Raw genomic sequence first — 6,000 nt, 5'->3', positions numbered from 1 at the left:
TGGAGGGGGGACGCACTGGTGGAGGGGGGATGCACTGGTGGAGTGGGGGTACTGGTGGAGGGGGGACGCATTGGTGCAGGGGTGCACTAGTGGAGGGTGGTGCACTGGTGGAGGAGGATGCACTGGTGGAGTGGGGGTACTGGTGGAGGGGGGACGCATTGGTGCAGGGGTGCACTAGTGGAGGGTGGTGCACTGGTGGAGGGGGGATGCACTGGTGGAGTGGGGGTACTGGTGGAGGGGGGACGCATTGGTGCAGGGGTGCACTAGTGGAGGGTGGTGCACTGGTGGAGGAGGATGCACTGGTGGTGGAGGGGGCTGCACCGGCGGAGGAGGGGGCTCTGGCGGAGGAGGTGTGTGGGGGCTGCTGCTGCTGCTGGAGGAGGAGGTAGGGGGGAGTCATGTTTCAGGCCAGGCTCGCAGTCCCTCTCAGCCCAGGGCTGGCTGCCTCTCTCTCACATCCACAGCTGTCTCAATCCATTGTCCCAGCCAGAGAGACAGAGAGCGAGACTGCAGGGAGTGCAGGCAGAGCTCAGGGACAGCATCCTGGAGAGAGAGCCCACCCATAGACTGCACTCAGGAAAAGAGACATCCATCTGACACAGAACAATAGCAAACCCTGCGCAGAGGGACCGCCCTGAATATCTGCACAAAGAGGATGAAAGAGACAGCCCAGGGATGAGAACAAAGCGGTGAGACTGCCGGCCTGAGGGAAGAGACATCCTCACCGCTGCGTGTGGACGAGACGTCACCAGGTAAAGAAAGGAGAGACCACCAGCCATCGGCCTAAGCCTGGAGAGAGACAGACGGAGATCTCCTGGGATGGAGAGAGGATTAACACCAAGCGTGACCGACAACTGGCCGAGACAGCCGCGGTCACCGGAGCTGACAATCGGATGGTGAGTGGGATACGTGTCTGCGTGACCGCCAAGAAGCAGTGTGTCACGGGGAGACAGCCTCAGCGGACGCTCTAATACTGCCATTAACCATTTCACTTCATCATAGAGCCCTCCATACCACAGAGCTGACGCTCTAATACAGCCATTAACCATTTCACTTCATCATAGAGCCCTCCATACCACAGAGCTGACGCTCTAATACAGCCATTAACCATTTCACTTCATCATAGATCCCTCCATACCACAGAGCTGACACTCTAATACAGCCATTAACCATTTCACTTCATCATAGAGCCCTCCATACCACAGAGCTGACGCTCTAATACAGCCATTAACCATTTCACTTCATCATAGATCCCTCCATACCACAGAGCTGACGCTCTAATACAGCCATTAACCATTTCACTTCATCATAGAGCCCTCCATACCACAGAGCTGACGCTCTAATACTGCCATTAACCATTTCACTTCATCATAGATCCCTCCGTACCACAGAGCTGACGCTCTAATACTGCCATTAACCATTTCACTTCATCATAGATCCCTCCATACCACAGAGCTGACGCTCTAATACTGCCATTAACCATTTCACTTCATCATAGAGCCCTCCATACCACAGAGCGGACGCTCTAATACAGCCATTAACCATTTCACTTCATCATAGATCCCTCCGTACCACAGAGCTGACGCTCTAATACAGCCATTAACCATTTCACTTCATCATAGATCCCTCCATACCACAGAGCTGACGCTCTAATACTGCCATTAACCATTTCACTTCATCATAGATCCCTCCGGACCACAGAGCTGACGCTCTAATACTGCCATTAACCATTTCACTTCATCATAGATCCCTCCATACCACAGAGCGGACGCTCTAATACAGCCATTAACCATTTCACTTCATCATAGATCCCTCCATACCACAGAGCTGACGCTCTAATACTGCCATTAACCATTTCACTTCATCATAGATCCCTCCATACCACAGAGCTGACGCTCTAATACTGCCATTAACCATTTCACTTCATCATAGATCCCTCCATACCACAGAGCGGACGCTCTAATACAGCCATTAACCATTTCACTTCATCATAGATCCCTCCATACCACAGAGCTGACGCTCTAATACTGCCATTAACCATTTCACTTCATCATAGATCCCTCCGGACCACAGAGCTGACGCTCTAATACTGCCATTAACCATTTCACTTCATCATAGATCCCTCCATACCACAGAGCTGACGCTCTAATACTGCCATTAACCATTTCACTTCATCATAGATCCCTCCATACCACAGAGCTGACGCTCTAATACTGCCATTAACCATTTCACTTCATCATAGATCCCTCCATACCACAGAGCTGACGCTCTAATACTGCCATTAACCATTTCACTTCATCATAGATCCCTCCATACCACAGAGCTGACGCTCTAATACTGCCATTAACCATTTCACTTCATCATAGATCCCTCCGTAACACAGAGCTGACGCTCTAATACTGCCATTAACCATTTCACTTCATCATAGATCCCTCCATACCACAGAGCTGACGCTCTAATACTGCCATTAACCATTTCACTTCATCATAGATCCCTCCATACCACAGAGCTGACGCTCTAATACTGCCATTAACCATTTCACTTCATCATAGATCCCTCCATACCACAGAGCTGACGCTCTAATACTGCCATTAACCATTTCACTTCATCATAGATCCCTCCATACCACAGAGCTGACGCTCTAATACTGCCATTAACCATTTCACTTCATCATAGATCCCTCCATACCACAGAGCTGACGCTCTAATACTGCCATTAACCATTTCACTTCATCATAGATCCCTCCGTAACACAGAGCTGACGCTCTAATACTGCCATTAACCATTTCACTTCATCATAGATCCCTCCATACCACAGAGCTGACGCTCTAATACTGCCATTAACCATTTCACTTCATCATAGATCCCTCCATACCACAGAGCTGACGCTCTAATACTGCCATTAACCATTTCACGTCATCATAGATCCCTCCGGACCACAGAGCTGACGCTCTTAATACTGCCATTAACCATTTCACTTCATCATAGATCCCTCCGGACCACAGAGCTGACGCTCTAATACTGCCATTAACCATTTCACTTCATCATAGATCCCTCCATACCACAGAGCTGACGCTCTAATACTGCCATTAACCATTTCACTTCATCATAGATCCCTCCGGACCACAGAGCTGACGCTCTAATACTGCCATTAACCATTTCACTTCATCATAGATCCCTCCATACCACAGAGCTGACGCTCTAATACTGCCATTAACCATTTCACTTCATCATAGATCCCTCCGGACCACAGAGCTGACGCTCTAATACTGCCATTAACCATTTCACTTCATCATAGATCCCTCCGGACCACAGAGCTGACGCTCTAATACTGCCATTAACCATTTCACTTCATCATAGCTCCCTCCATACCACAGAGCTGACGCTCTAATACTGCCATTAACCATTTCACTTCATCATAGATCCCTCCGGACCACAGAGCTGACGCTCTAATACTGCCATTAACCATTTCACTTCATCATAGATCCCTCCATACCACAGAGCTGACGCTCTAATACTGCCATTAACCATTTCACTTCATCATAGATCCCTCCATACCACAGAGCTGACGCTCTAATACAGCCATTAACCATTTCACTTCATCATAGATCCCTCCATACCACAGAGCTGACGCTCTAATACTGCCATTAACCATTTCACTTCATCATAGATCCCTCCATACCACAGAGCTGACGCTCTAATACTGCCATTAACCATTTCACTTCATCATAGATCCCTCCATACCACAGAGCTGACGCTCTAATACTGCCATTAACCATTTCACTTCATCATAGATCCCTCCATACCACAGAGCTGACGCTCTAATACTGCCATTAACCATTTCACTTCATCATAGATCCCTCCATACCACAGAGCTGACGCTCTAATACTGCCATTAACCATTTCACTTCATCATAGATCCCTCCATACCACAGAGCTGACGCTCTAATACTGCCATTAACCATTTCACTTCATCATAGATCCCTCCATACCACAGAGCTGACGCTCTAATACAGCCATTAACCATTTCACTTCATCATAGATCCCTCCATACCACAGAGCTGACGCTCTAATACTGCCATTAACCATTTCACTTCATCATAGATCCCTCCATACCACAGAGCTGACGCTCTAATACTGCCATTAACCATTTCACTTCATCATAGATCCCTCCATACCACAGAGCTGACGCTCTAATACAGCCATTAACCATTTCACTTCATCATAGATCCCTCCATACCACAGAGCTGATGCTCTAATACTGCCATTAACCATTTCACTTCATCATAGATCCCTCCATACCACAGAGCTGACGCTCTAATACTGCCATTAACCATTTCACTTCATCATAGATCCCTCCATACCACAGAGCTGACGCTCTAATACTGCCATTAACCATTTCACTTCATCATAGATCCCTCCATACCACAGAGCTGACGCTCTAATACTGCCATTAACCATTTCACTTCATCATAGATCCCTCCATACCACAGAGCTGACGCTCTAATACTGCCATTAACCATTTCACTTCATCATAGATCCCTCCATACCACAGAGCTGACGCTCTAATACAGCCATTAACCATTTCACTTCATCATAGATCCCTCCATACCACAGAGCTGACGCTCTAATACTGCCATTAACCATTTCACTTCATCATAGATCCCTCCATACCACAGAGCTGACGCTCTAATACTGCCATTAACCATTTCACTTCATCATAGAGCCCTCCATACCACAGAGCTGACGCTCTAATACTGCCATTAACCATTTCACTTCATCATAGATCCCTCCATACCACAGAGCTGACGCTCTAATACTGCCATTAACCATTTCACTTCATCATAGATCCCTCCATACCACAGAGCTGACGCTCTAATACTGCCATTAACCATTTCACTTCATCATAGATCCCTCCATACCACAGAGCTGACGCTCTAATACTGCCATTAACCATTTCACTTCATCATAGATCCCTCCATACCACAGAGCTGACGCTCTAATACTGCCATTAACCATTTCACTTCATCATAGATCCCTCCGTAACACAGAGCTGACGCTCTAATACTGCCATTAACCATTTCACTTCATCATAGATCCCTCCATACCACAGAGCTGACGCTCTAATACTGCCATTAACCATTTCACTTCATCATAGATCCCTCCATACCACAGAGCTGACGCTCTAATACTGCCATTAACCATTTCACGTCATCATAGATCCCTCCGGACCACAGAGCTGACGCTCTTAATACTGCCATTAACCATTTCACTTCATCATAGATCCCTCCGGACCACAGAGCTGACGCTCTAATACTGCCATTAACCATTTCACTTCATCATAGATCCCTCCATACCACAGAGCTGACGCTCTAATACTGCCATTAACCATTTCACTTCATCATAGATCCCTCCGGACCACAGAGCTGACGCTCTAATACTGCCATTAACCATTTCACTTCATCATAGATCCCTCCATACCACAGAGCTGACGCTCTAATACTGCCATTAACCATTTCACTTCATCATAGATCCCTCCGGACCACAGAGCTGACGCTCTAATACTGCCATTAACCATTTCACTTCATCATAGATCCCTCCGGACCACAGAGCTGACGCTCTAATACTGCCATTAACCATTTCACTTCATCATAGCTCCCTCCATACCACAGAGCTGACGCTCTAATACTGCCATTAACCATTTCACTTCATCATAGATCCCTCCGGACCACAGAGCTGACGCTCTAATACTGCCATTAACCATTTCACTTCATCATAGATCCCTCCATACCACAGAGCTGACGCTCTAATACTGCCATTAACCATTTCACTTCATCATAGATCCCTCCATACCACAGAGCTGACGCTCTAATACAGCCATTAACCATTTCACTTCATCATAGATCCCTCCATACCACAGAGCTGACGCTCTAATACTGCCATTAACCATTTCACTTCATCATAGATCCCTCCATACCACAGAGCTGACGCTCTAATACTG

General features: G+C 47.2%; 1 protein-coding gene across 1 annotated transcript in view; it reads left to right on the top strand.

The window, feature by feature from the left end:
* Positions 1-319: 319 nt before the first annotated feature.
* The window catches only part of DCHS1 (dachsous cadherin-related 1), a 239,831-nt gene continuing 234,150 nt past the window's right edge, over positions 320-6,000 (top strand). Inside the window, exon 1 of the mRNA XM_073661236.1 lies at positions 320-896. The gene's annotated coding sequence lies outside the window, so the exon portion shown is untranslated. The remainder of the gene's footprint in view (positions 897-6,000) is intronic.

Source organism: Phyllobates terribilis, unplaced genomic scaffold, assembly GCF_046119375.1.
Source record: "Phyllobates terribilis strain yellow unplaced genomic scaffold, ASM4611937v1 Scaffold_2__4_contigs__length_985480577, whole genome shotgun sequence".
Taxonomy (NCBI): Eukaryota; Metazoa; Chordata; class Amphibia; order Anura; family Dendrobatidae; genus Phyllobates; species Phyllobates terribilis.
Note: the sequence above shows the minus strand (reverse complement) of the source record. Positions and strands in the feature narration are given on the sequence as shown.